Raw genomic sequence first — 21,297 nt, forward strand, 5'->3', positions numbered from 1 at the left:
TTGGAAATAGATGGATGCATACGTGAAGCTGAACCATAATTATAACTACCGCTAAATTGCAATTATAAATGTGATACAGACCTGAACTGTTAGTTTTGAATTACAACTAGCAACAAATACTGTTATAACTGTATAGTTGCACTCAGAAGTACATGTCTGTGTCAATTTGTAATTGTGCCATATATGGTTCAGCTACATTTAGGCCTATGGTGCAATCATTTTTAAAATGTGATAGACCAGAAATGTTAATACTTCCATCAGAAACAGCTATGGCATATCTCATGATCTTGTATACATGGAATACTGTACAATGATGATGCTAGTCCCAACATGTAAAGATGAAGTCCATCAGATTTGCGTGCAACCAACAACGGTGGTGACATATTCAGGGGTTTCATTAAGAGCGGCAGCCGGCGAAATTGATCAGTTACTCTCACGATTTCGCCGGCTACTTTTTCAGAAAATTGAACTCTTTTATAGCTAAAATATCTTTTACATTCTGAAATGATACGGACAATTTTCACAAGCTGTGTAATCAAAGTTTCAACGACTTTTATGTGAAACAAAATTTTGAAGACGAGCGACTACTACGATCGCCTTGTACTACGATGCAGCACGGTCTTGCGCATACTGCCTCAATAAAAATCGGAATTGCAACAGATGATTCTATTGGCTATCTGAATTGCTGATTCCTATGTGGTGACCTTTATATACGCCAATGAAAATGTGCATACTATACCTGTCAGCCGTCGTTAGCTCAACTCAAAATGGTCGATGAACAAATGAAGACGGAAACGATCGCAAGGTCAAGCTTCGCTGTACGATCTTCGTTTTGAATGCGCCGAGAAACAAGAGAAGGATAATTATGTGGATTTAAACTCAGCCGCTACTGTGAATCGAAACGACAAGTGTAGACGTATAGCTTCGAAATTTTATGGGAGAGACACCACGACTGAGACCGACAGTAGCACAACAAACTATTCCCAATGTGCATCGACCGTGTTGAATACAGACATCTCTGTAGGTGATTCTGGTTTCTCAATCGAATCAAAAGTCCAACATTGACAAAATTGACATAAAATAAGTCCGAAAAGTTATGTTTTATTCAACTAACTGATTCATCTCCTTAAATATCCCCTAAACTACATGTAAACAGTCCGGAAAGACTGACATCGATGTCTCCCGGGCCCCCATGCATACAGTATGGCCGTACGTGTTCAAATATTTCTTCATCGTTTTGCAAAACATCTCATCAGCCGGACGCATGGGCAACGTCTTTGTACGTTGGTCAAACTAATGACAGTATAGGTCAGGATGTAACATCGGTCAAAGTAATATTGAATATGGAAGACGAAAATGCTTTCATCGATTGACAAAAATGAGAGGGAACGAGTCAGTAAATATCGAACCATAAGGGGAGATCGAGACTGCCATCCCCCACGATTAATCACTGGGAACAAATATATATTTCGATCAACAGACTTACACAACCAGAGACAGCATTTTATTCAGCTTTAAAGTAAGTCACCGCCTTTCCTATAATAACACCCCGTTTGCGTTTGATCTACTCTGCTCTGTCCCAATCGGTATGGCCGTCCGGGTTTCGCCTGCCGTACTGACTGATACATGGTTATTTCTTCACATATTTTTTCATCGTTTGGCATAAAATACAGCATCTCTTTTGGTGCACAAGGCAAATCAACGTTTAGAAGGAAAGTCACAGGAGGTTAGGATATTATATACCGTAGGTGAAATTAGAATGGAATATTGAAGATGAAAAGACTTTTATCGGTCGACAAAAATTGCCATAAACCGAGAATTGAGATTGTCTATGATTTATTAATTGGGAACAAAAATATTCGATTGAGTCATTAAGTTTGTGTTTGATTCGTTGCAAAAATGTGTTCCTACATTCTTATCCGATTGTGTTAATGAAATGTTTGTTTCGCTTCGGATATTTGTAGGGAGGTTTGGATTAGTGTGTACGTAATGTTTTGTTTGTGTGGGGAAAGCTTATGGCGAGGCGAAACAAACATTTTTATTAACACAAACAATCGGATAAGAATGTACGAACACATTTTAGAAACGAATAAAACACAAACGCGACACAAAAACATTTTGGATAGTTAGGTGGGGAGCCTCTTTGACATTCTTTATAGCCAGTACGACGTCGTCCATTTCAGCCATCTTGTTACAAACAATGCTCAGCCATACACACCTTTTGAACTCGAGAGGGCGCATTAAGACGTCTTAACCATCAAAACAATGGCTTAATTTTGTGTATGTGGACGCAAGCGGACTCAAGCTATTAATCCCCTGTGTTTACAAATCACAAATAGTGTTGCAGAAGCGTTTCAATTTTTCCCTGTCTGAACAAAGTAGTATATTATGGACTTACTACAAGGCTCACACATCCTTATGTAATCTCTATACGCCCTGCCTGAATATCATACAAGCAAGATAGACTTTGTACAAGGATTGCACAAGGTAGCCAGATTCTTGTAGATATCGTGTGAGGGTTGTTACAAAGATGGGCAACTTCTAAGTCAGTATCAGGCAAGTTTATCAAGGATGTCACAAAGTCAACACTACGTTGCAGTTTGTTGGGGCAACCTTGTAACTTTCGTACGGGTGTTTTCGAAGGCAATGACCTGATTTTTTCTCACAAAAAAACTTCCCGATTACAGTTCGAATTTAGTAAGCCGACGTGCGTTGCACTGCGGTAGGCGTAAATTGAAGGTATATAACCAGCTGGACGTATGATATGTACTGCTTTTCGGTCTATCCACGCAAATAAGAATCCGCCCAGAGAGGTTAAAATGCGATCAGACATCTAAATTCACTTCAAAACCGATCGTTAGGTTAAATCCAAATGTTCTGAACCTACAAATTTTCATATCCTATATCAAGGTTCTTATTTTGGTATAGTCAAATAACCTTGAGGGTCTTTGTTTCTGTTTGCGAAATATGGTAACGATTGTCATTTTTTTATCATTATTGTTATATAAATTATCCTTTTTGCCTCCTGAGTGATATAAAAGTTCTTCATCTACAGATTTTTATACCAAACATGAGGGCTCTTAATTTTAAGCATACATTAATGAAAAGTTTTTCATTTACTGTGCTTAAAATATGAGTGTTTCCATCCAGGATGGCATCAACAAGGGGGATTTTCCCCTTTTACCAGAAAATTTCGGGGGCATTTCACCAGTTCATGTGTTCTACTTTTACCTCTAAGGTGTGACTGGCACCATTTCATTGGGTGGGGAGAGTCCCCCTTGACAAATTAATTGGGGTGCTAACATTTCAACAGAGGGGGAATCCCCTATCCCCCTGTCTAGATGTAACACTGTATAATATCATCTACATATCAATTTATATCATTAATGATAGTGAATTATTATAGTTTACCTCCTAAAAGCATAGAGGCTCTAAAGACTTCAGTTTAATTGTTCAAAATATCGTCAACATTACCACATTTTATCATTTTTAATTATGAATTATCATATTTAGGCCTAATCTCCCAGGAAAATGGCTTTATGATATGAACACTTATTGCCCTGGAACACTGCTGACAATGCTCCTGAAAATACCAGAAATTCAGGTGACTGTGGGCTGTTAAAAGTGAATTTTAGCTCATTTTTCAGGGTTTCCGGCCTTCGGCCAGAAGGGGGGGGTACCCCCTCCAGGACCCTCCCCCGACAACGACCGCTTTGTGGTCATGGCAGCTGCAAGCCGAAAGCTACTTTTCCATTCTGGCCCCCTACTTCAAACTTAATGAAACCTCTGCATATTATGTCTCAATTGAACTGATTAATTGTGATAAAGATCATTTACACCACAAACTTATTTGCCAAACAAAGTGGCACGGAGCTTCAATGCTGAGAATTTTGCATAAACCGGTCACTTCTGCTGACCTCAACCGCAAATGATAATATGCCTCGCAATTGAACTTTGAACCATCATCTGTCCACTGACCCAGGCCCAATTTCTATTCCTTTTTTGACAGGGTATGATTACACAATGTACTGATCTCATTAAGTTTCAAATTAAACCTAGATTTTATAAAAACGTGAAATCTTATGTTGATGTACTGCATAATATTACTAGGTGTGCGTTTTTGTGTCTGTATGTTAAGTAACCTTATATGAGGTGCCGCGCAGACTCCACCGACGCTATAATGCACATGCACTTATGACAGAGTACCGGTACATTATTGGTACAACTTAAACTCGTAGGTACAATTTTTGTCTTGCTTTAATATTTGTCTGATGCACATCATGGATCCAATTTGACAGAATAAATGATTCTTGAATAAGTCTTTTTTGACTTTAAGTTGGTACCTTTGGGGTAAGCCTGGCATAGACTTGGCATTGAGGTAGTCTGGTCAGGTACCTGCAGTGCTACTACTGCTGAGCAGGTACCAGCGTCGGCAGTATACTGTTGTATAATGGTACAGTATGAAGTTCGAGTATGACCTTTCGTATCATCACCATGGACTGTGCATTACATGTGGAGCTCCATTATTGTAGTATGTTCATGTGGTCATTGTATAAACACTTTTACGTGCAACATATGTGATACATCACGTCCTCGTGTGCCATTCTTATACTATCTTAAGTGTGCGTTCATAATATTTTGATTTTAATATCAATGCTGCTGTTGTCAGTGTTTCAATGAATCACTGCCATTCAAGTTGCACTGTTTTGGTGAAATTTTCAACTTTTATAGGGCTTAACTCAAACTGTTGTTTAAAGCCAATTTTTGAACAATTTCATTCTCTTTAAACTATTAATGCATTCAAAAAAGGGAGAAGCTGTTACACGGGTTTCTTTATGTCAATTCAGTCTCAAACAATAGACTAATGTTTGTATTAAGAGTTAATCTATAGTGTTAATGTGGCAATTCAATTTAATCTGATTGATAGAAATTAACTATTACATGCCTCTCTTACATAATTTTCACTCCAAAATTTTAGGTTTTAATTACTACAAAGGACAATCATATGCTTTATTTCCATGTTAGACTAAAATCTGTTGACAAAATAGAACGATTTTCATCATCGAATTGCACATTCATATAATCACTGTTGTGCGGTCTATAGATTTATGCATAACCAGGTAGTTTTGTAAAAACAGTATTTCCCATGTAAAACATGTAAGAAGATCATTTTCAAATCCCGAAATTGTCAAGTTGAAAATAGTTCAGGTTCACTTTCAGTCAAATGATGACTATATGGCTGACAATGTTATCAAAAAGTTACCATTGAATCGAAATGGAGTGTGTGATGTTTGATATACCAAATCCAATATTTCAGATCCTGGAGATCATTAAAGTCCCAATAGCTGCAAATTTTATGCAGGTTATTTTCATGATTTTATTTTCAAACCACAGTTGGTTTGTATTAATGTGCTAACTGTTGGACTTGGATAGAATCACTGCTGGCTGATTTTGACCATGCATACTTGTTTTAACGGGTTAAATAATAAACGGGTGCTGCACTCTTGAAATAGCGCCCCACAAAAAGTACAAAAAAGTAGTATTTCCTGTACATACATGTTGTGATCATAAAAAGAATAAGCATGATAACATTTACTTGAATGCACAGCACACAGTGGTCAACATTTTGTTGTAGTAATCTTTATTTTCTTTGTCACACAATTAGTTTTTGAAAATGGCGGGAAATCTAAAATGATGTTTTACGTTTGAATTTACATGCCACTTTGACACTTATGACAGTGTTATTCAAAGAGAATTCAACTATTAGAAAAAAGAGCATATTTTGAGATCAGTTTATTGCACATATGCAGCTATTGGGGCTTTAAAGAAATACACTTAGCTAAATTGAACAAACTCAGCCAATTTGCAAATTGTGACATATGCAGTGTTGAAACCATTATCACTAAAAAACTGCTGTACGGCTGCATTCACAAAGACCTCTAGAAATGTCAAGGGCATTTTGGGAGCATTTGAAGGGATTTGGGGACTTAAGGGGAGGCATGAAAAAAAATGCTCTCTGATTGATATGAAATATGTGTTATATATGGGGTTGTCCATTTATATCTTTATATTTTGGCTAATTAGTCCCCACTGTAATAGTCCGGGGGACTTAATAGTAATGGGTTTCGTCTGTCCGTGCATCATCTCCATCTGAGGCTGTCCAGATATCTCAGACATAAAGTTGATTCCTTTCAAACTTGATACAGGGATTATGCATGTCCATTGTTTTTGGGTACATGCATACTTATAGTTGAAAAAGCTCTATTCCTATGAGTGTGTGCCAAATTCGATAAAACTTCGTACAGATTGTATAGAGCTCCAATAGAGTACTCAATCTCCTGTCTCAAGGGGGCCATTTTAGGAAATTTGAGGGGCCCTTCATTAACAGAAATCAAATTGTTTTTGGAAAGTATATAGTCTGTCAATTAGTCAAGGAAAGGAGAATACAAGAGATCTGGCTGGCCCGCCTCACTTCAAAGCCATCCCCATGCATCTCGCTGAACAGCAAACTAAGTTTTACCTTTTGGTATAATGATTTATTTGTTTACCTAACTTTTGTGATGAATTAATGATACACATATCAGACTTGAACAATACAGTAACTATGACTTGCTGAGGACGTGATTTAGGGTGTATAGAGACAATCAGAGCTAAGCGGTACTATATACAGCCAGGCTTTCTTGAGAGAGCAAGGACCCAAATTCGCATGGACAATACGACATATAGTCAGCACGGTAAGAGAGATCCAAATGAAGTGATCAATACGTAACTAATTACTTGTAGAAGGAAATTTATGATCAATTGTTCAGACCATTGGGTTTTACACAATGGCGTAATTTATATATGCCTGGGACCTGCAGCTACTCCTTTACACAGCAGGGCCACCGGTTATAGCCACCAGCTCCTGATACCAAAAAGGTGATTTTAATGTCAAGCCTAAAATGTTGCTGTTTAAAATGGCCAGTCACCTGGCCCATCATGGATGCTTTCCTTGTGTTCAAATTGTTTGTCTTGATTGAAGACGACGCGGACACTTCAATTAAAGGGCCTGCCTCGTTTTAGTCTACAACTGTGGTTTTACCAACAACTGGCGTTAAAAAATCTGACAGTATCAGCAGCAGCAGCAGAGCTGGAGTTGATCACTGCTGTTTACAGTCATCCTCACACTATTAGCTATGCATACACAACTTCAATGCATCTTTGGTCCTATATTATTAATCCACATTTTCACCCCATGGTACGTCAGACCAACCCCATTGTTTTCTATAGTAAAGTCGGGCCTCTAATCAAGGAATAAATGTTTATAATTATAATTAATTCAGGATACAGATAGCTAAACAGTGATCTGTATACTGAATGGCTGCGCTAAAGCTGACGACACTAATTGTTGCAGATGTTGATCATACAAAGATTATAAGAAAGGCAATTGCGCAGTTTCAGCATGCAACTATAGTGTCTCACTTATTGATTGAACATTTGTGGTGCATATATGGCGTTCTGATTTTTTTTATGTCAAGAGCCATAATCAGACATGCTCCAGGACTGGTTTCTTGTAGATTAGTTGAATTTTGACATTTCAAGAGCCAGTACATGACAAACCTAATTCTGTCCTACTTTGTAAAAGGAAATAACCCTATGCCATTCATAAAATGTCTACTTGTTTACTGTACAATCCAACATGGGCATCTGTTCTGAGTCACGTACACACAGGTCTTTGTTTATACCCTCATTTCTTTTTTCATGTGTATCATATTGACTTTGATTCAGTAACTTCCATTGACAATATCCCGATTATAAGAGGGGTCTTTAATTGTCATTCTATATATACTAAGCTCCGCTGTCAGCAATGTGGAGCTTATCAAAAAGGCTGATTTTCTGTTGTCATCCATCATCGTCGTCGTCGTCTGTTTGTCCATTGTCAGCCAACTTGCAATTGCCTTCTCCTCTAAAACCACAAGTTTAATTAGTCCCCACGGACACCGTCCGGGGGGACTTATAGGTTTGGTCATGTCCGTGCGTGCGTCCGTGCGTGCGTCCGTCCGTCCGTGCGTGCGTCCGTCCGTTCACGCAGATATCTCAGAGATGCAAGGAGCGATTTCATTCAAACTTGGTACAAGGATTACTTCATAATGTCATACAGATGCACGTCGATTTGTTTTGTGATATGATCCAATATGGCCGCCAGGCGGCCATTTTATTACGATATTTTCATGTACAGAGCCATAACTCAGACATGTTTCAACCGATTTTATTCAAAGTTGGTACAAGGACATTGACCAGTGTCATAGATATGCATGTCGATTTGTTTTGTGATATGATCCAATATGGCCGCCAGGCGGCCATTTTATTACAATTTTTTCATGTACAGAGCCATAACTCAGACATGTTTCAACAATTTTATTCAAAGTTGGTACAAGGACATTGACCAATGTCATAGATATGCAAGTGTATTTGTTTTGTGATACGATCCAATATGGCCGCCTGGCGGCCATTTTATTACGATTTTTCATGTACAGAGCCATAACTCAGACATGTTTCAACCGATTTTATTCAAAGTTGGTACAAGGACATTGACCAATGTCATAGATATGCACGTCAATTTGTTTTGTGATACGATCCAATATGGCCGCCAGGCGGCCATTTTATTACGATTTTTTCATGTACAGAGCCATAACTCTGACATGTTTCAACCGATTTTATTCAAAGTTGGTACAAGGACACTGACCAATGTCATAGATATGCATGTCAATTTGTTTTGTGATACAATCCAATATGGCCGCCAGGCGGCCATTTTATTACAATTTTTTCATGTACAGAGCCATAACTCAGACATGTTTCAACCGATTTTATTCAAAGTTGGTACAAGGACATTGACTAATGTCATACATATGCATGTCAATTTGTTATGTGATACGATCCAATATGGCTGCCGTGCGGCCATTTTGTTACGATTTTTTCATGTACAGAGCCATAATACTCAGGCATATCTCAAACGATTTTATTCAAAGTTGGTACAAGGACATTAACCTATGTCATACATATGTAGGTCTTTTTGTATGTAGGTCATTCTTGGCCATTGAGCGCTATCTGTATCAAAGTATTTTTATCACAGACCTAATTAATGAAGAGGACTCTATCCTCTCTGAGGACATGTAATCAAAGTACCCTTAACAAGTGGGGACTGTGTCATCAACGATGACTTGTTGCTTTATAATTGATGTGCAGTTCACTTGGGGTGACCTCACTTAAGTTTGTTCAAATTGGGGTGAAATTTGCATATTTGTATTTTGGGGCATTTTTTTGCTATTTTTGGTAAAAAAATCTCTGAAACCGCATGTCCAATTGTTTTGAAATTTATATGCAGTTGACTTAGGATGACATAAGTTAGAATTATTCAAATCATGGTAAATTTAGCATATTTGTATTTTTAAGGCAATTTTTGTCATTTTTGGTCAAAAATTTATTAAAAATCTTCAAACTAGAGGTCAGATAGCTTTGATAGGTCCCTAGGGATGAACTATATCAGATTTGTTAAAATTGTGCAGAAATATGCAAATTTGTATTTTTAAGGCAATGTTTGTCATTTTTGGTCAATATTTATTCCAACAAAACTGCTTGTCTGAGAGCTTTGATATTTGGTATAGGGATGAGCAAAATGTGATATATTCAAATTATGATGACATCTACAATTTTTTAGTTTTGGGTAATTTTTTGCAACTTTTTGTCAAAAAACATGTTTCTCAAAAAGTACTTGTCTGATAACTTTGATATTTGGTGTACAGGTTCCTACAGATGAACTTAATGTGATATATTGAAATTATGATGAAATCTACAATTTGTATTTTTTGAGAATTTTTGCCATTTTTGGTCAAAATATTTCTTTCTCATAAACTGCATGTCAAATAGCTATGATATTTGGTATACAGTTTCAAAGGGGCTATTTTAATATGATATATTGAAATTGTGATGAAATCTGCAATTTGATTGGGGGGGGGGGGCAATTTTAGCCATTTTTAGTCAAAAAATTTGATTCTTAAAAAACTACTCATCTAAGACTAAAGCCTTGATCTTAATGTGATATTGTTAAAATTATGGTGAAATCTTCAATAGTGTATTTTTGTAGCTATTTTTGCCATTTATTTTCAGGCCACTGAAATGAGCTATCAAAGATTTTCACATTTGTTGTCACAAATAGTTATTCTCTACATAACACAATTCTATGACAGTTACCACCCAGACAAATACTCCCTGGACAATCACAACCAGACATTTACCCCCCCCCCCCCCCTAATTACCACCAACCATTTACCACAAGACATTTGCCACCTGGATATTTACCCCCTAACACTATTGATAACAACAATTATTACTTTGTCAAAAATGATGTCAAATGGGTAATGATAAAAAAAAGAATGTTCCCAAACACTTGCGAATTCTGTGTGTGCATCTTTTGTAGTACTGCCAGTCTCCTACTGGGTGCAATATGATTTACCCTTCACTATGCCTCGCAAGTGTTACTTTACATTCTAAATTTTACCCTATGCCTTTTAGGGAATCGAACCCGGGCGTTCGAACTAAAGACTCTTACCACTACACATGCAAACTTGAAGTTGTCTGCGGCTGTCACTTGAAATGTTAATCTTGAACTTGACACTGTATGTCTAAACCATGCATATATAATAAATGAACACTATAAATGACTTAACAACTAAACGGTGTTAACGGACTGAAATAATGTCTCTATATAAATCATATTATTGAGTATTACCCTAAACCTATTACCCTAAACCTAACCTTGATACTAACACTTAGGCAACTAATAATATTTGTCTCTTTTTCCATGTTTGTCTTTTTTTAGTCAAAACCGGGTTGCATCGAAAGTTACACACATCTTCATTTCTTGTTTTACTGGTAAAATGTGTGTTAGATGTTTCATGAAATATATTCCTTCATCAACATATAAAATACACTCCATAAGGTTGTTTAAATCATAGACAGTGTCTATGCTATGTCAAAACAAAACAAAGTTGAAACTCTTTAAAATAAGGACAATAAATCAGATGTCCTTTAAAATTAATTTTTACCTACTAAAGACTATAGTCTGTAGAAGCTATTGGGATGGGTATCCGTCCGCCGTCAGTCTGTATCTGTATGTATTGTATGTCCATTTGTGAGGCGTCAGTCCACTCAAATATCTTTAAAACCACAGTACTTACTGATTTGATATGTGTTGTGTAGATGAAAAATATGATTATGAGAAACTAATCTTTTAAATTTTTGATATCGTTGAAAATATGCAAATTAGCGCTAAAAAAAGCGTTTTTGGTAAAAAACTTAGTTATTTGGTATACAGGTCCCTGGGGATAACCCAACTTAGATTTTTTCAAATTGTGATGAAATATGCAAATCCGTATTTTTTAAGGAATTTTTTGTCATTTTTGGTCAAAACTTTATTTTATCAAAACCGCTCGTCTGACAGCTTTGATATTTGGTTTACAGGTTCCTACAGATGAACTAAATATGATATATTGAATATATAATGAAATCTGCAATTTTGTATTTTTGGTGCAATTTTGCCATTTTTGACTGAAAATTGTGTTTCTCAAAAACTACTTGTCTGATGCCTTTGACAGTGTTCGCGGTAACTTTTTTCTCCTCGCGTACAGCATACGCATTAGTCTGCTAAAATTGCGTACTGGCAGTATTTGAGTGCGTAATTTCACTTCTGCACTCGATTGATCAAAAAACTGACTGCAAAATACAATGTGCCGTTCAATAAACCTACACTACATATTCAGATTGAACGATGTAAGATTATTTTAATGGAAACAGTTTAACGAACAACCCGCTGTTTTCAAACATGCTGAAACATAACAGTGAAGGTATACATGCGACCGTCAAAACATTTGGGTAACCCAAAGTTAGAGTTATAATTGCAGCTTATCCAGTCTTGATATGCCTTTTAACAGCGGATTTCTGTACATTGGCCGAACCACAGGTAAATGCATTCCGCTTTCCATTTTTTCACATAATTGGCAGTACAGCAGTGTCTTGTTGTTGATTACATCAAAACGTAACCATGGATATTCAGTCTTCCACTGCTCTTGGTAGCCTGCGTGTGGACGGGATTTTTGGTAACCGGTGCATCATCATCACGGCTAACGGTTTCACTGTGGCGCAGATCCCCTGTTGTTGTATTGGCGATAACAGGACAATACGCCGTGGATTCCGACATGGGTTCAATTTCACTGCGCTTCTACGTGTTCTCCATGTTGGGTTGCCCGGTAGTGTCTTTCGATTGACCCTCTGAATCATTTTTTCACGGACTCATGGAGCAAAGTTGAAAGAAAATAGAGTTGTTTGCTTCGACGCCATGCTGCATGTGTGCTTTGATCAAATTTTGGGACAGTGAGACGCGATGAGAGTGCACAGTTGGCATTTAATTTGTTGCAACATTTCTGTCAATCACTCACTTTGTGTGATAAGTTTCAGAAACTATCGCTCGCCTGAAAATTAGCAACGTAATTCATCATAGGCACAGCTGACATGATAACGTGCCTTTGAACTATGATGCCGATTTTTCAGACATCGCCCAGAGAATCCGAAACTTTCCACACAAAATGAGTGATTGATAGAAATGTTGCAACAAATTAATGTCAAACGGGCACTCATCTCGTCTGGCTGTCGCCTATAAGCTTTCGGAAACATTTTTACTGTTTTCCTTTGCGTATAGAAAACGCATAACAATGAAAAAAATGCGTAGAAAGTCAATTTCAATGTGTAAATACGCACGTTTTTTTTGCGTAAACACGAACTCTGCTTTATATTTGGTATACAGGTTCCTAGGGGTTGTCTTAGTGTGATATATTGAAATTTGATGAAATCTTCAATTTTTGTATTTTTGGGGTCAATTTTGCCATTTTTGGTCAAAATATTTGTTTCTCAAAAGTTACTCATCTAATAGCTTTGATATTTGGTATACAGGTTCCTAGGCTTTATCTTAATGTAATATATTGAAATTATGATGAAATCTTCAATTTTGTATTTTTGCAGCTAATTTTGCCATATTTGGTGAGGCCATCCTGAAATGAGCTATCAAAGATATCCACCTTCTTCATCAATACATGTGTCACAAAAAGTTATTCTCTACATAACACAGCAGAGCTCTGTTGACTGTTGGGTCGCTTGTTTTATCAAAACCGCTGGTCAGACAGCTTTATATTTGGTCTAGGATGACCTTAGTGAGATAATTTCATACAGTCAGGAAATACTTAATTTTGTATCCATGTCTATAGTAGCTTCAGGGAGTTTGGCCCTTAATGTTTAAGAGATGGGGTAATTGTCCTGGTGGTAAATGTCTTGTGTGGTTAGTGTTAGGTGGTAAATAGCCGGGGGTATTAATGATAGGCGGCAAATGTCCAGGGACTAAATGTCTTGTCTGCGATCACAAAAAATTGTAAGGGGGCTGGAGGAATTCAGGGGGATTCGAAAATTTTTGGGGTAGTAGAGGGGGAGACTTGAAAATTTTGCTCTGCCTGTAGGGGGACCTGAAAATGTTTGGTTCCCTTTTATGTTTTACATTTTCAATTCCAAGTTTTTGTAATTAATTCAATGAAAAATGAATACCATTTTTATGTCATCCAATTGTTGTAATGTTTGTAATAGTTTAACAAAATCTAGAACCATTTTGCCACATTTCATGACTTTTCTCTCGAAAAAATCAAAACATGCGATTTGTCATAAAAACCATACTTGGAGCCTTGTAACAGGGCAGAAGCTGCAACTGTTGATGATTTTTGCAATATTTCTATGTAATTAAATCAACAACAGTTTCTTGCTGTCTCCCTACAGCATATAATCAAACATACAATATTCAGTTTGTTGACAAAGCCAGTGTATATACAAATGTGCATTAGGTGATAATTTAATCAGTGACAGTCAGTTGTCAGTGATACAAATACAATGGTACACATACACAGGCTGTGATAGCAAGCTGAATACTGGACAGTTCAACATGCTGTAGGGAGTGCACTTGTATAAACTGAACAAAAATATTGTCAAAATTATCATAGTTATACAGCTACTGCCTACGGGCAGTGTCACTATCAGATACTGCCCTGCTACTGCATTCCCCCTCTCACTGTCACTGCATACCTGAGCAGTGATAGAGATACCTCTGACTCTGATGTACATGGTAGTTGAAGAAGAGTTTGTGTCAAATGACGCTCATGACAGTGAAACATACTTGTACACAAGATCAGGCCAGAGAGCAACACATGGAAGACCAGGAGACTTTCTGGCATATGAGAATAATATTAAAGAAAAAAGATAGGGTCACCATGTTCAATTTTCTAAATTTTCACATTCACGTCATAAAATAATATAAACTTTGAACAGTAAAGACTAAATGAAAAAGTATATGACTAAATGGAACTATTTTTTAAAACCAAATTTGCCATTATACACCCAAATTTCAGAGATTAAAACATTTATTGATGGTATATTTTAACCTTCCACTATTGTCAATTTTGAGTAGCATCCAATTCATATATGTCTTGTACTTTTGAAACCAATTTTTGGTGGGTCATTATCACTGCTCAGTCTTTTAAATATGGCAACTTGCCAGAATTCACAATTTGCCGTAACTCTTTCATGATCGTCATTTTGTGTGCTCTTTGGCAGGAGCAATTAACCTGGCCAGAGGTGAATTAACTAAAGTTACACCACTCTCCGCCTCGTGCTCATTGTTCTAACCATGCTCTCTAATTTCCATAACCGAATATTTTATTATATACCACCTGGCTTCTTTTGTTTAAAAAGTGTCCGATTTACAAGTTCTTTTGTTTAAAAGTGTCCGATTTACTAGTAAATCGGACACTTTTAAACAAAAGGACTTGTAAAATGGACACTTTTTAAACAAAAGAAAGTCACGTGGCGACGAGTAAAAAAAACAAATGCGAGACATTATACCAGAAGAAATTTATTTCACCATTAAGTACAGAGTAAAGACACTTTAAAAGAATCACCGGACTGAATTAATTTTGCACGACTGTACATCTCAAAATCAATTACAGGTCACCGTGAAATAACGGTATTGATTGCAAATATCACTTCTGTGTTAAGGTTATTGTTATTACGATCATTCGAAGCTGAAATTTAAGACTTCAAAGTCAGTTATCAACACTGAATGTAGAGGTTTCAGTCGCCTTTGGTAAAGTTAAATCTAGCTACAGGCAAACACACACGCAGTACCACAGTCATTGTGGATCTACACGTATTTTTTTTGTACTTGCAGTTTCTGTTGCGCCTTTCTCTGACGTGGCTGTGTAGCTTGTTCTTCCAATTGTGGCCGTTAGCACTGGCGTGACAGGGGGACTTTTCTTTTCCATCTTTGGCTTTGGTAGTTGAAGTGCACCGGATACAGCTTTCATTTGTTCTTCATCCGCCATATCGAAATACGTAGAGCGACTCGACAATTGCTGAAAGTTTTCGACCCAAATGAGCAAAGCGTGACTCTAACGTCGATCTGCAAACACCTTTTCACTTCATTCAACCAACCAATCAATCAAACATAATTTGTGAAATTTAAATCAAACCAGGTGCTCAACACGTCATCGCACTACAATAGCAACACATGTCAACTTTGTTTTATCCAATCATGGGTTATTTTTTATACTTTCGTTCAACAAGGTGTCAAAACGCGTCAATGTTTTCCTACCAAAGTCTCAACTTGCACTGCACTAAAATTACAAATAAAAGCTTTCGGCGTGCAAACAAGGCTCTAAAACTCGGCAAATTCATGGTATAACACAGTAAGCGAACTCGTAGTCGGCGGTTTACGGAATTTAACAGTACAGTTTGCCATAAAACTCCTCGGCCCTGCAGGCTCGGAGTTTTACTGGCAAACTGTACCGTTAAATTCCGTAAACCCCCTCCTACTCGTCCGCTTACCTATTAATTGGTTTAGAATGATAAATCCACAAGTTCATTGATGTGTTAAAAAATGAATCAATTTAAGAACTTGCTAAGGAATATGACTTTACAAAGTGCTAATAATAGGTAATGTTGAACATCTGCGAGCAGAATGGCGCAGTATGTGTTTATTTTTTCTGTGCACACAATGTTACAAATATGTGTGCTTGTGATACCGTAGTGGTGGTAGGGGGGACTTGAAAAATTTTGATCATTAAGGGGGCATTTGAAAATGTTTTAGGGTATTGAGGGAGGATCTGAAAAAAAATGAGATTTCAATCGTGATTCCTTCATCCCCCTATAATCATTATTTGTGAAAACTGCCTAGTAGGTGTCCTGTTACACATAAGACAGCAGAGCTATATCGGCTACTAGGTTGCTTGAATATCCACTGTTGGATGTCTTGTCAGTTAGACCTTTTTATTATTCAAAAAGCACTACTGGTAAAGGAGGTAATTTGACAAAAAAATGATATAATTAATATGTCATTTTTCACATGGTTACCGATGCATTTGTTTCTTTCAGGAAACATGGCAAACCCCAAAGAGAAAACTCCAAAGAGTCTGCTCAATGAACTAGCCTGCTTTAATAAAAGGCGACCAAAGTACAACATGGTTGGTCAATCTGGTCCAGCACATCAAAAGATATTCACAGTGTCCCTTACTCTGAACAAAAAGGAATACAGAGCTACTGGGACCAGCATCAAGAAGGCTCAACATGAAGCTGCAAAGATTGCCCTGAAGGAATGTGATTTACAAAAACCAAATTACATTAAGCCAAGGTAATAAGAGCTGCTAGCTTAATTGTCCTACATTAACGTCCACTATTGGACAGAGTAGTTTTAATTGTTACTAATATAGCAACAAGCACGCAACAAGTATTGACAGAAATTGTAACAAATGTTAATGTCTTTGTACATGAATCTTCATATTACTTCAGCTTGCAGCTGCATCCTTTGACATGTTGCTTTGTTTCAGTCAGAACATTGATAACAAAATACCAATCACTCCATTCCTGTTAGATTGGCTTCCTAGTCTTATTAATTTTTCAGAGAATACATTTACCGTATGCATGTTAATAATGGAACTCTGACATCATGAACAATGAGCCCTATATTGTCATGTTGTTCACTGTGTGATATAAAATTGTTTGAATCGACAGGTCGGGTAATCAAGAGTTTAGTGGTGATGGTAGAACCAGACAGCAGGTAAGATACAATGCCCCTGTGAAGGTCCTCATTTCAAAGTACTAAGAAACAAAGCCCTGCCCATTAGGTAGGCTATCTGTGTTCCAAGAGAGTTGTGGTTACAATCCACCCAATATTGCCAATCCTGGTAGGACTTCCCATCCAGACAGAATTCAATGCTTTAGATATTCAGACATTTTTAAATATGTTGATGTACGTGTCCGACTATTGACGTACTTCCTGTACTCTCTGTATATATTTAATGAGATTTCGTGTTGAATAAATGTTGATGAATTGAGAATGTATTTTCTTCCTTCTAATGACTATCATTTTATCACCTTGCAGTTCCAAGAACCAGAGAAAATGAAATCAGGTAAGTTCTCAATAAACTTGTAAACTTCTCTTTTCTTTGCCATATGTATACAAGACTTTTCATGAATACTACACTGATCGATGAAAAACACAGAAGAGCTGTGACAGTAGTAAATATAGAAATCAAGAATTACTAGGGGACTGGTAAATTTCTTCGGTCGGGAGGGGGGGGGGCGGTGGAGGGAGGGCAGTGGCAAATGGGTGTCAATCATGAATATGAAAGAGAGAAAAAGCAAAAGCTTTGATGGGTGAGACTTGCCAGCCATCCAATTACATCTCCTGAGTAGCCATAGAGAAAGCTATTTAATAATTTTTTCAAATTGTCTTACAGGACCTTGTCGTCTTTTCACATTAAAACCAGAAAAGCAGAGCTAAAAACTGCCATGAATCCACTGCCTCCCCCACACTGACCTGAGTACATCCCAATGCAAACACTCTAAAACAGAATCAGAACAGTGATTCATTATCTAACTGGTACAAGGTTTCTATGGCATAACTGTTACATTTATTGTACTAATTATGTGCATGATAATGGAAATACTCACTCCTTTCCCACTTGAATGCAATGAATTTTCTTTGCTATGTATGTTATTAATTATCCACAATCTCTAAGTCAGAAATGTGAATTCTATTCTCATGAAGAGTACTTACTGATCAGTGATATAGACAGCTTAGAAATGTGAATTCTATTCTCATGAAGAGTACTTACTGATCAGTGATATAGACAGCTTAGAAATGTGAATTCTATTCTCATGAAGAGTACTTACTGATATAGACAGCTTAGTCATCTTAATTCGATCCACAGCAACCTCCCAAACACACATGTACCCGTAGCCCCACCTCCCAAACACACATGCCCCAACTTCCCAAACACGAACCTCAGTCCCCCAACCTTAAAAACACACCACCCTTAGTGCCCCCCCACATCACTTCCCAAACACACCCACCCATCCAGGGGCTTTATACTCACTTAAACATCAATACCTGGGAAAAACTTAAATTGAACTGATATATTATTTGTCATGTGTGATTTGCTTCCAGAGGGCACTGACAGTGATAACTTTCAGTCTGAAGTAAGTCGGTGCTACGAGATTTCACAAAGAAGAAATTTACCAATAGCATTTGAGGTAGGAATCTTATATGGATATCGACGTGACTAAGCATTTTCTGCCTTTGCCATGAGGAGTGACCCCTCATGTGTGTCCACCGCTCTATTTCAAAGGTGAAGTATTCAGGGAGAGTGTAGACAAATATGAGTGCTTTTACTCCTCGAGCTAAGGCGGGGTATACGTTATTGCATGTATGTGGGATTGTATTAAACTTTTAAAGCATCAATTATTTACTATACTTGTAAATAAACAAATAAACAAACAAAAACAAATAAACTCCATTCTTTATTGTTTATTGGTACATTATTGTAAATGAAAATAATTATACATTAAGTAATAAAAACGCAAAGCTATTAGATGAGTAGTTTGGAAATACACATTTTTTGACAAAAATGGCAAAAATTGCCCCAAAAATACAAAATTACAGATTTCATAAGAAATTCAATATATTACTTAGTTCACCTATAGAAACCTGTATACCGAATTTCACAACTATCAGACCAGTACTTTTTGAGAAATAAATTGCAAAATTACCTTAAAAATGCAAATTTGCATATTTCTGCACATTTGATCAAATCTGAAATAGATCATTCCTAGGGACATATGTACCAATACCAAAGCTATCTGACTGGTAGTTTTGAAGAAGAAGATTTTTAAAGATTTTTTTACCAAAAATGACAAAAATTGCCTTAAAATACAAATATGCAAATTTCACCACCATTTGAACAAATCTGACTGAAGTCACCCTAAGTAAACTGAATATCAAATTTCAAAGCAATCGGACAAGCGGTTTCAGAGGAGAAGATTTTTTTACCAAAAACACCAAAAAATTCCCCAAAAATACAAATTTCACCACGATTTGAACAAACTTAAGTGAGGTCATCCCAAGTGAACTGCATATAAAATTTCAAAGCAATTGGACTTGCGGTTTCAGAGGAGAAGGCAATTGTTGACGGACGACGACGACGACGACGACGACGGACGACGACGACGGAAAATCAACCTATTTGATAAGCTCCGCGTCGCTGACAGCGGAGCTAAAAAATTGTCATTTCACAGAGTCCTTGTGATGCCCCATGACTGTGATATATACATATATACACTTATCAAACACATTGAAAATGCAGTGGTGAATCATGAAATCTTGTCTTTTGTGTAAATATCGTGAGGTGATACCAGCTCAGTGTTTGTTTTGATCTGTTCTTTTATAATTTTTACACAAAATGTGGAATAGATCTGAATATTCTTATGCACAGAAAATGTGCAGATAATTATTTTTCATATTTAGCAACACTGGCAGGCTACACAATCTTCTACATAATTTCACAGCGGCCCTGAAGTACAAACATTATCATAGGCAGGCCCACAACTTTATGGAGACTGATTGATGAAAACAGCGCAGTGTGCAAAACTGTAGATTCATTGAGAGGTTGTGTGAACATCAGTGTTCCCGCTAGGGCTTATTTGCGCGCCAATTGCGCAGTGTCTCCGACTGCTCTCGCAGTGAAATTTCATGTTTTGCGCAACTTTAGTCCAGTCATTTCGATCGGTAGTTTTGGAAACGATAACTCGGGCGAAATGTGCGATCTCGGCGTAGATTTTACTTCCGCGTTTCGGGTTTAGCGCCCCTTGGTGGCGCAGTTGCCACCAACGTTCATTGTACGTTGTGACGTACCTCAGTAAATTAGGCATATACATGAACGGACCCAGCTGTGAGACAATAATCCGACGTATCTCAAGTTGCGCACCCTCTTAAAACCTCAGAGGGAACACTGATGAACATGATATTGATAATAACATTTACTTTCAAATATTTGACCGACATAAAATATTGTAAAGTAAGTAGTAGACCGTTCTTTTCAGAAACATATCTACTCAGATGGACAGCTAGAGAATATTCAAAAACTAGATGGACTGTTGGAGAATATTCTATGTATGTATCCTAAATTATAATTTTGATGATAAAATTAGAATTACGCAATAATTTATATGTTCTCAAATGTCTACCCTTTAGATGATCAAGGAAAGTGGTCCATCCCGCAGAAAACTTTTGTGACCAGATGTACAGTTGGTGAATATTCTGCTGAAGCTGAAGGCAACAGCAAGAAGGTCTCCAAGAAGAATGCTGCTATTAAAATGTTTGATAAACTCCGTGAACTTCCACCTCTACCAGCCATTGAGATACGTCGACGAGAAGTTAAGACGAAGAAACCGAAGTCACTGGTGAAGGTAAATAGGATTTGATGATTACAGGGATCACTACTTTCCTGAATCAAAACTCTTGTAAGGAGAAAGCTCTAAGGATCTGTATAAATTAATGATAAGGTACTTATAGATATTGGCTGGACTAATTTCAAAGCAATAAAACAGGAAAGGAGTTTTAACAACAACTTTGAGTGATTAGCATAGAGTAAACACCTTTTTTGTTATTTTTGCTTCCATATGTTTCTAATGCATTCCTTTTGGCACACAGTGTCCACCTAAGTCTTATTTTGATTGTTGTTTCACATTATATTGAAATTTGTAAACTGAGGAAGGTTAATGAACTTAATAATTTGCTCCAAAAATGTATCTTAATGGTTTGCTGTATTTACCATGCTGATTTTAATTTTGTTTACAGACCATGTCAGTGCAGAGAAATAACTCTAATGAAGATAA

Source organism: Ptychodera flava, chromosome 4, assembly GCF_041260155.1.
Source record: "Ptychodera flava strain L36383 chromosome 4, AS_Pfla_20210202, whole genome shotgun sequence".
Lineage (NCBI taxonomy): Eukaryota > Metazoa > Hemichordata > Enteropneusta > Ptychoderidae > Ptychodera > Ptychodera flava.